The following is an 11,461-nucleotide window of genomic DNA, read 5'->3' on the forward strand; positions in this document are numbered from 1 at the left end:
TCCGACCCCCTCAAAGTCCCCCAATGCCCCCCGACCCTCTCAAAGTCCCCCAATGCCCCCCCGACCCCCTCAAAGTCCCCCAATGCCCCCCAACCCCCTCAAAGTCCCCCAATGCCCCCCAACCCCCTCAAAGTCCCCCAATGCCCCCCCAACCCCCTCAAAGTCCCCCAATGCCCCACAACCCCCTCAAAGTCCGACCCCCTCAAAGTCCCCCAATGCCCCCCGACCCTCTCAAAGTCTCCCAGTGTCCGAGAACTTGGACACACTGAGGGAGCAGCACACACACACACACACACACACACACACACACACACACACACACACACACACACACACACACACACACCCTTCATTCCATCACTTCCTGTGTGGACAGGATGTTGCACTCCTGTGGCGTCGTCACAGTTTATTTTCATTCCATGTTTTGATTTATTTTAAAATGAGGTTTTGATGGTTTCTGAACAATTTTCATCCTGATTCTCATTTGATGTTGTTTTGTTTTTTAATGTTTTTACACCGTTAACCAAACTAAATCTGTTGTTTTCATGTATGAAGGGACACATGAGCATTACTCCAGTATACTCCCTGCTGCACTACTCCAGTCCTGCAGCAGTACTCCAGTATACTCCCTGCTGCAGTACTCCAGTCCTGCAGCAGTACTCCAGTGTTGCAGCAGTACTCCAGTATACTCCCTGCTGCAGTACTCCAGTGTTGCTGCAGTACTCCAGTGTTGCTGCAGTACTGGAGTATACTCCCTGCTGCAGTACTCCAGTGTTGCTGCAGTACTGGAGTATACTCCCTGCTGCAGTACTCCAGTGTTGCAGCAGTACTGGAGTATACTCCCTGCTGCAGTACTCCAGTGTTGCTGCAGTACTGGAATATACTCCCTGCTGCAGTACTCCAGTGTTGCAGCAGTACTCCAGTGTTGTTGCAGTACTCCAGTGTTGCAGCAGTACTGGAGTATACTCCCTGCTGCAGTACTCCAGTGTTGCAGCAGTACTGGAGTATACTCCCTGCTGCAGTACTCCAGTGTTGCAGCAGTACTGGAGTATACTCCCTGCTGCAGTACTCCAGTGTTGCAGCAGTACTGGAGTATACTCCCTGCTGCAGTACTCCAGTGTTGCAGCAGTACTGGAGTATACTCCCTGCTGCAGTACTCCAGTGTTGCTGCAGTACTGGAATATACTCCCTGCTGCAGTACTCCAGTGTTGCAGCAGTACTCCAGTGTTGTTGCAGTACTCCAGTGTTGCAGCAGTACTGGAGTATACTCCCTGCTGCAGTACTCCAGTGTTGCAGCAGTACTGGAGTATACTCCCTGCTGCAGTACTCCAGTGTTGTTGCAGTACTCCAGTGTTGCAGCAGTACTGGAGTATACTCCCTGCTGCAGTACTCCAGTGTTGCAGCAGTACTCCAGTGTTGCAGCAGTACTGGAGTATACTCCCTGCTGCAGTACTCCAGCGTTGCAGCAGTACTCCAGTGTTGCAGCAGTACTGGAGTATACTCCCTGTTGCAGTACTCCAGTGTTGCAGCAGTACTGGAGTATACTCCCTGCTGCAGTACTCCAGTGTTGCAGCAGTACTCCAGTGTTGTTGCAGTACTCCAGTGTTGCAGCAGTACTGGAGTATACTCCCTGCTGCAGTACTCCAGTGTTGTTGCAGTACTCCAGTGTTGCAGCAGTACTGGAGTATACTCCCTGTTGCAGTACTCCAGTGTTGCAGCAGTACTGGAGTATACTCCCTGCTGCAGTACTCCAGTGTTGCAGCAGTACTCCAGTGTTGTTGCAGTACTCCAGTGTTGCAGCAGTACTGGAGTATACTCCCTGCTGCAGTACTCCAGTGTTGCAGCAGTACTGGAGTATACTCCCTGCTGCAGTACTCCAGTGTTGCAGCAGTACTGGAGTATACTCCCTGCTGCAGTACTCCAGTGTTGTTGCAGTACTCCAGTGTTGCAGCAGTACTGGAGTATACTCCCTGCTGCAGTACTCCAGTGTTGCAGCAGTACTCCAGTGTTGCAGCAGTACTGGAGTATACTCCCTGCTGCAGTACTCCAGTGTTGCAGCAGTACTCCAGTGTTGCAGCAGTACTGGAGTATACTCCCTGTTGCAGTACTCCAGTGTTGCAGCAGTACTGGAGTATACTCCCTGCTGCAGTACTCCAGTGTTGCAGCAGTACTCTAGTGTTGCAGCAGTACTCTAGTGTTGCAGCAGTACTCCAGTGTTGCAGCAGTACTCTAGTGTTGCAGCAGTACTGGAGTATACTCCCTGCTGCAGTACTCCAGTGTTGCAGCAGTACTGGAGTATACTCCCTGCTGCAGTACTCCAGTGTTGCAGCAGTACTCTAGTGTTGCAGCAGTACTCTAGTGTTGCAGCAGTACTCCAGTGTTGCAGCAGTACTCTAGTGTTGCAGCAGTACTCCAGTGTTGCAGCAGTACTCCAGTGTTGCAGCAGTACTGGAGGAAACTGAGCAGAAGTCGTCTCCCACCAGAACGGCTGGACTTGTGTAGAACTTGTCGGTTAGCTTTAGCTAATGCTAGCTGCTGTTCCTGTTCCACCCTGACGGCTCATCCAAGGACTCCAGCAGGCTGCAGAACCAGGGACCTGGACCAGTGAGACCAGGTCTCGTGTTCTGATTGGCTGAGGCCACTTGAGGTGTGATGAGTCAGTGAGAAATGTGTGTGAGTGTAATAAATCCAGATGTCCTGTCACATTAAGTAAAACGTGTTTTTAATCCGTCTTGTTTTTGAGTGGAATCTGTCTGCTGCTCATTCTAACAAATTGTTTCTAACATAAAAGTAAGAAACTGTTTTTACACTGTGAATTTTTCTTTCTCTATTCCTTTTCTTTGTGATTAACATTTTTAAGTCATGTGGTCGTATTTGTGTTTGTGCCATGTTACATTTCATTCCTGCTGCAGAGTGAAAGAGCTGTTGAGGACGGCAACACAATAAACTACCGTTACTGTAAAGACACTGCAATCTGCTTCACTGTTTTACACACACACACACACACACACACACACACACACACACACACACACACACACACACACACACACACACACACACACACACACACACACACACACACACCTCCTTTCTACTATTTTGATGTGCAATCTAAAACACAAGTCATATCAGCCTCTGCCTGTGTGTGTGTGTGTGTGTGTGTGTGTGTGTGTGTGTGTGTGTGTGTGTGTGTGTGCAGGAGAAACCCTGCCAGGCTCTCCAGCATTCAGAAGATTTAATGGTCTGCAGCAGTTTGTGTACAAAGTTAAAGCTCATACTAATAAACCTACAAACAATGGAACTTAATTTCAATATTAAATATCTCTGGCGTCAAATCCAACACCGTCATTTCAAGGCACTTGACAGAGAAAATCACCAATTAAACATGAGCAAACTGGAAAGAAAAACCCTGGACAAGGAAGAAACCTGCAAAAGCAGGCTCAGGTGAAGACTTTCTGGATTTTATTTTGAAAGATCAGCCAGTAAAGGAAGAGGAAGGCTTTCGTAGCTACTTTTCATTTTTTGATTTGTTCAAAAATGGATAATTTAGCTTCAACTCACATTGTGGTGTTGTGTCATATAAATAATACATTTGTAATGTATATAATTTATGTTTGAGACGTAATGATAATGCAATAAAGCTCAAGATGGATCGATACATTTCTTAATGACAATAGAACTCTGACAGTCCGGTACATAAAGTGTGTGGCTCACGTCCCTGCTAGCTGGGTTTCATTGACGGACATTTACATTACATTGAATGTCGGTTTCAATTTGAACCACATAACTGACATGAAAACCAGAAATGGAGCCTTTAGTCCTGCACGAACTCTCCTTCCTCTCCTCTGATTGGCTGTGGGACGAAATCCCATCCTCTGATTGGTTGTAGCAGCAGAGCGCATGACTGTCCAGTCACATTTCAAACCTTCATTTTTTTTTTTTTACCAAGTCATCAAAACAGCAACTGGAGATCCTTCATCCCAGACCTGCAGAGACCAGGAGCAGGTCCACCACGCAAGACCACCTGACCACCATAAACACTCAAACCTTTAAAACATGTTTCTAACCAAATTAAACCTGATCATAGGAATAAATGATTATGTAATAACTGGATTTAAATGGGTATTTCATGCATACAGGCTGAAAACATTTGAACTGGGAGAAAAACAATGAAGTGGCGAGTTTTGAAAGACGTCACTGAATGTTTGAACGAAGCAAACTGACAAACATTCTTCACCTCAAAAATGTTTCCTTACTTTCAAACATGACGTTTAACAGGTTCAAAATAAGTCGTTGAATGTTGTTGGTGTCAAATCGCTCGCTGCCTTTCGAGAGTTGAGGGTGATGTAAAGAAGAGGCTGAGGTCACAAAGGTCCAGATCAAAGCTTTATTCTCGCCAGTGATGGAGTCACAAAGCCGGCTGGAACTCTGGGACTGTTTGTTCTGACGTTCCAGTTTAACCTCCACACATCTGGATTTAGTCATGCTCACACTGACAGACGTAAGAGGCCATTTGAAAAAGTCGTCATTTATCAATAGTTATATTCCATAGAAATTCATAGAAAACCAGGTCAAATTAAATAAGTACAATTAAAAAAAAAAACAACACTTGAATTTTCAAGGCAATTGTTCAAGGAATTCATGTTCTAGAAAACGCAGAGTCTTTAACGTGGATTAATACCGCACGTGTCCGCTCACTTCCTGTTCACCAGCCAATCACAGCGCCCTCGAGTGGCGGTGCTGGAGAAGTGCATGCTGCAGTCCACTGTTCACAATATACGAATCACACCAGCCTGTACAAACACGGACACACACACACACACACACACACACACACACACACACACACACACACACACACACACACACACACACACACACACACACACACACACACACACACACACACACACACACACACACACACACACACACACACACACACACACACACACTCAGAGGAGAGTGTATCTTGACACTGTTCACTTGGTCCACTGTCGCTCATTTCACGGTTTGATTCCTCAGGAGGTCAGTGACTCATGAGGACGATCCGTCAAACTCATGACGTTAAACTGATGAGATCATTACTGGTTATAGTCGATGTTAAACTGATGAGATCATTACTGGTTATAGTCGATGTTAAACTGATGAGATCATTACTGGTTATAGTCGATGTTAAACTGATGAGATCATTACTGGTTATTGTCGATGTTAAACTGATGAGATCATTACTGGTTATTGTCGATGTTAAACTGATGAGATCATTACTGGTTATAGTCGATGTTAAACTGATGAGATCATTACTGGTTATAGTCGATGTTAAACTGATGAGATCATTACTGGTTATTGTCGATGTTAAACTGATGAGATCATTACTGGTTATAGTCGATGTTAAACTGATGAGATCATTACTGGTTATTGTCGATGTTAAACTGATGAGATCATTACTGGTTATTGTCGATGTTAAACTGATGAGATCATTACTGGTTATTGTCGATGTTAAACTGATGAGATCATTACTGGTTATAGTCGATGTTAAACTGATGAGATCATTACTGGTTATTGTCGATGTTAAACTGATGAGATCATTACTGGTTATTGTCGATGTTAAACTGATGAGATCATTACTGGTTATTGTCGATGTTAAACTGATGAGATCATTACTGGTTATAGTCGATGTTAAACTGATGAGATCATTACTGGTTATTGTCGATGTTAAACTGATGAGATCATTACTGGTTATAGTCGATGTTAAACTGATGAGATCATTACTGGTTATAGTCGATGTTAAACTGATGAGATCATTACTGGTTATAGTCGATGTTAAACTGATGAGATCATTACTGGTTATAGTCGATGTTAAACTGATGAGATCATTACTGGTTATTGTCGATGTTAAACTGATGAGATCATTACTGGTTATTGTCGATGTTAAACTGATGAGATCATTACTGGTTATTGTCGATGTTAAACTGATGAGATCATTACTGGTTATTGTCGATGTTAAACTGATGAGATCATTACTGGTTATAGTCGATGTTAAACTGATGAGATCATTACTGGTTATTGTCGATGTTAAACTGATGAGATCATTACTGGTTATAGTCGATGTTAAACTGATGAGATCATTACTGGTTATAGTCGATGTTAAACTGATGAGATCATTACTGGTTATAGTCGATGTTAAACTGATGAGATCATTACTGGTTATTGTCGATGTTAAACTGATGAGATCATTACTGGTTATTGTCGATGTTAAACTGATGAGATCATTACTGGTTATAGTCGATGTTAAACTGATGAGATCATTACTGGTTATTGTCGATGTTAAACTGATGAGATCATTACTGGTTATTGTCGATGTTAAACTGATGAGATCATTACTGGTTATAGTCGATGTTAAACTGATGAGATCATTACTGGTTATTGTCGATGTTAAACTGATGAGATCATTACTGGTTATTGTCGATGTTAAACTGATGAGATCATTACTGGTTATTGTCGATGTTAAACTGATGAGATCATTACTGGTTATTGTCGATGTTAAACTGATGAGATCATTACTGGTTATTGTCGATGTTAAACTGATTGAGATCATTACTGGTTATAGTCGATGTTAAACTGATGAGATCATTACTGGTTATAGTCGATGTTAAACTGATGAGATCATTACTGGTTATCGTCGATGTTAAACTGATGAGATCATTACTGGTTATAGTCGATGTTAAACTGTGTTCTAAAAGAACATCTCTGGCTTTAGTAGAACTTTATTCTCTTCATTCTCCTGGTTTTAATGCTTTTGTTTAATTCCACTTCACTGTTGCTGTTACGGCGGTGCCCAGCAGGGGGGCCCGGTTCTGCCCCCGGTTCTGCCCCGGTTCTGCCCCGGTTCTGCCCCGGTTCTACCCCGGTCCCCTGCTGGGCACCAGACAGCAGCCAGTGAATCCTGATGAACTCCCAAGTCCACGGTTGAAGAGATCAGCGTCTTATTGACTTTCAGATGAGGTTGAAGAAGAAGTGAGCCTCGGTGCTGCCACTGCCCCCTGCTGGCCAGGTGACGCCACAACATGAGGAGCAGCAGCTGCTGGATTTAATGGAGGTGACCAGACTGGAGTTCTCAGTGTTGAGCTGCGGTTCCACCGTGGAGTCCCATGACGGGGCGGGGCGGGGCGGGGCGAGGTGAAGTGGGGTGGGCTGGGCAGGGTGGGGCGGGGCGAGGCGAGGTGAGGTGGGGTGGGGCGGGGCGAGGTGAGGTGGGGTGGGCGGGGCGAGGTGAGGTGGGGTGGGGCGGGGCGAGGTGAGGTGGGGTGGGGCGGGGCGGGGCGGGGTGGGGTGGGGTGGGGCGAGGTGAGGTGGGGTGGGGCGGGGCGGGGCGGGGTGAGGTGGGGTGGGGTGGGGCGGGGCGAGGCGAGGTGAGGTGGGGTGGGGCGGGGCGAGGTGAGGTGGGGTGGGGCGGGGCGAGGTGAGGTGGGGTGGGGCGGGGCGGGGCGGGGTGAGGTGGGGTGGGGTGGGGCGGGGCGAGGCGAGGTGAGGTGGGGTGGGGCGGGGCGAGGTGAGGTGAGGTGGGGTGGGGCGGGGCGGGGCGGGGCGGGGCGAGGTGAAGTGGGGTGGGCTGGGGCAGGGTGGGGGCAGGGCAGAGTGGGGCGGGGTAGAGTGGGGTGGAGCAGGGGTAGGGTGGGGCGGGGCGGAGCAGGGCAGGGTTAGAGGGGGGTGGGGCGGGGCAGGGTGGGGGTGGAGAAGGGTAGGGTGGGGCGGGGTGGGGTATAGCAGGGTGGGGCGGGGCAGGATGCGGGTAGAGTGGGGCGGGGTGGGGTAGAGCAGGGTGGGGCGGGGCAGGATGGGGTAGAGTGGGGCGGGGTGGGGCAGGGTGGGGTAGAGCAGGGTGGGGCGGGGCAGGATGGGGTAGAGTGGGGCGGGGTGGGGGCAGGGTGGGGTAGAGCAGGGTGGGGCGGGGCAGGATGGGGTAGAGTGGGGCGGGGTGGGGCAGGGTGGGGTAGAGCAGGGTGGGGCAGGGTAGAGCAGGGTGGGGCGGGGCAGGATGGGGTAGAGTGGGGCGGGGGTGGGGTAGAAGTGGGGCGGGGTGGGGTAGAGCGGGGGTGGGGCAGGAGGGTACGGTACAGCAAAGCGGACCAGCCTCTTCCGCCTCATAAAGCAATGTGAATTGCCTTGTGTTTGAATGGTGCTCTATAAATAAATGTGCCTTGCCTTGCCTTGCCTCGCCTTGTAGGCAGTTGATAACTCCAGTTGATAATCGGTCTGGCCCAGCCACCATGTGGGCCAGCAGAACAGCAATGCAGCCCCTGATGGGGGGAAGGGAACCTGGTCCTCCTGCCCTGCACTGCCTTGCTCTGTGTGGACGACGGTCCAGTGACCAGTGAACTAAACCATCGCTGGGTGTGGTGATGACATGGTTCAATATGGTGGGCGAGTCCAGAGTGACGAGCGCCACTCCTCAGACCCCAGGTCCTGCAAGGGGTGGCGGTGTTTCCATACCCTCCGTACCTCCGTACCCCCCGTACCCTCCACAGCTGTACAGTGGGACAGGAGGTGTGGTGGACGGTGGCTGGAGACAGACGCTGGATGTCCAGTAGATTAAGGTCAGGTGATGTTTGATGGCGCCCCCCCCCCCGACCCACCCCGTCCTCACCCCCCCCTCACACTCCTCCAGGCCCTGGCTGTCCTGTGGCGGGGGTCCGGCGGAGGTCCAGAGTGACCGAGCTGCAAGTGAGACCAACGGTCCCGGGGGGGGGGGGGGGGGGGGGGGGGTTTACAGTCTGGACCACCGGAGCCCCCCCCCCCACTGCCCTTCACACAGAGATCTCGTAGGTGGTGCCGCCCACACCTGTCACCTTCTTCACCCCACCGCGCTGAGACCTGTGGGCGGGGCTTGGTGCTGCGCCGGGGCGGGCCGACGGAGAGGAGGGGGGTGGAGCCAGAGCAGGGCGGGGGAGGGGGGGGCTGACTGCCACTGGAACCAATCAGAGGCTTGACCTGGATCAGCTCGTCACCCCTGAGGAGAGAGACACACACACACACACACACACACACACACACACACACACACACACACACACACACACACACACACACACACACACACACACACACACACACACACACACACACACACACACACACACACACACACACACACACACAGTCAGAGGAGGATATAACTCCAACACATCAACCACAGAAATAACAGTGTGTGTGTGTGTGTGTGTGTGTGTGTGTGTGTGTGTGTGTGTGTGTGTGTGTGTGTGTGTGTGTGTGTGTGTGTTCTCCCTACGACCATGTTTGTTGTGGAACCTGTTGCTATGGAGAGGAGCAGGACTGTTTGTCTTTGTTGCTATGGAGAGGAGCAGGACTGTTTGTCTTTGTTGCTATGGAGAGGCGCAGGACTGTTTGTCTTTGTTGCTATGGAGAGGAGCAGGACTGTTTGTCTTTGTTGCCATGGAGAGGAGCAGGACTGTTTGTCTTTGTTGCCATGGAGAGGAGCAGGACTGTTTGTCTTTGTTGCCATGGGAGAGGAGCAGGACTGTTTGTCTTTGTTGCCATGGAGAGGAGCAGGACTGTTTGTCTTTGTTGCTATGGAGAGGAGCAGGACTGTTTGTCTTTGTTGCCATGGAGAGGAGCAGGACTGTTTGTCTTTGTTGCCATGGAGAGGCGCAGGACTGTTTGTCTTTGTTGCCATGGAGAGGCGCAGGACTGTTTGTCTTTGTTGCTATGGAGAGGAGCAGGACTGTTTTGTCTTTGTTGCCATGGAGAGGCGCAGGACTGTTTGTCTTTGTTGCCATGGAGAGGCGCAGGACTGTTTGTCTTTGTTGCTATGGAGAGGAGCAGGACTGTTTGTCTTTGTTGCCATGGAGAGGCGCAGGACTGTTTGTCTTTGTTGCCCATGGAGAGGAGCAGGACTGTTTGTCTTTGTTGCTATGGAGAGGAGCAGGACTGTTTGTCTTTGTTGCCATGGAGAGGAGCAGGACTGTTTGTCTTTGTTGCCATGGAGAGGTGCAGGACTGTTTGTCTTTGTTGCCATGGAGAGGAGCAGGACTGTTTGTCTTTGTTGCCATGGAGAGGAGCAGGACTGTTAGTCTTTGTTGCCATGGAGAGGAGCAGGACTGTTTGTCTTTGTTGCCATGGAGAGGCGCAGGACTGTTTGTCTTTGTTGCTATGGAGAGGCGCAGGGACTGTTTGTCTTTGTTGCCATGGAGAGGCGCAGGACTGTTTGTCTTTGTTGCTATGGAGAGGAGCAGGACTGTTTGTCTTTGTTGCCATGGAGAGGCGCAGGACTGTTTGTCTTTGTTGCCATGGAGAGGAGCAGGGACTGTTTGTCTTTGTTGCTATGGAGAGGAGCAGGACTGTTTGTCTTTGTTGCCATGGAGAGGAGCAGGACTGTTTGTCTTTGTTGCCATGGAGAGGTGCAGGACTGTTTGTCTTTGTTGCCATGGAGAGGAGCAGGACTGTTTGTCTTTGTTGCCATGGAGAGGAGCAGGACTGTTAGTCTTTGTTGCCATGGAGAGGAGCAGGACTGTTTGTCTTTGTTGCCATGGAGAGGCGCAGGACTGTTTGTCTTTGTTGCTATGGAGAGGCGCAGGACTGTTTGTCTTTGTTGCTATGGAGAGGCGCAGGACTGTTTGTCTTTGTTGCTATGGAGAGGCGCAGGACTGTTTGTCTTTGTTGCCATGGAGAGGAGCAGGACTGTTTGTCTTTGTTGCTATGGAGAGGCGCAGGACTGTTTGTCTTTGTTGCTATGGAGAGGCGCAGGACTGTTTGTCTTTGTTGCTATGGAGAGGCGCAGGACTGTTTGTCTTTGTTGCTATGGAGAGGCGCAGGACTGTTTGTCTTTGTTGCTATGGAGAGGCGCAGGACTGTTTGTCTTTGTTGCTATGGAGAGGCGCAGGACTGTTTGTCTTTGTTGCCATGGAGAGGAGCAGGACTGTTTGTCTTTGTTGCTATGGAGAGGCGCAGGACTGTTTGTCTTTGTTGCCATGGAGACAAGTGTTAGTTTGACACCTCTGGATGAAGACAAGCAGGTTTTTGTTGGCGTGGAGAAGCAGTGAAGCTCACAGGAAGTGGAAACAAGCCATGACGTGTCACAGCCTCACTTCAGAGCAGCTGGTTTCCACTGAGCTGCGTTGAAGAGACCATGTGACGATGACATCATCCACTGGAATCCTTCCTGCAGTACCTTGATGCTCCACAGTGACCAGTCACAATAAAGACCGTTAACCATCCAAACTCAACTCTAGGAAGATTCCAGATGTGAACAGGTTTGGATGATCACGGTCCACATGGTTCCTACGGGACTGAGCAGTGGAGGTTCTCTGTTCCACTGTCATGTTGGTTCTATGCAGGAATCAGGCGTATTAGCAGGTGCTTCATAAAGCACAACTACACCAATAGTTCGTTTAATCTCCCTTCAGTGGCCTTTAGAGACCAGAACAAGTGGAGAACACTT

Source organism: Blennius ocellaris (genome assembly GCF_963422515.1).
Source record: "Blennius ocellaris genome assembly, contig: SCAFFOLD_252, whole genome shotgun sequence".
NCBI classification, from domain to species: Eukaryota; Metazoa; Chordata; class Actinopteri; order Blenniiformes; family Blenniidae; genus Blennius; species Blennius ocellaris.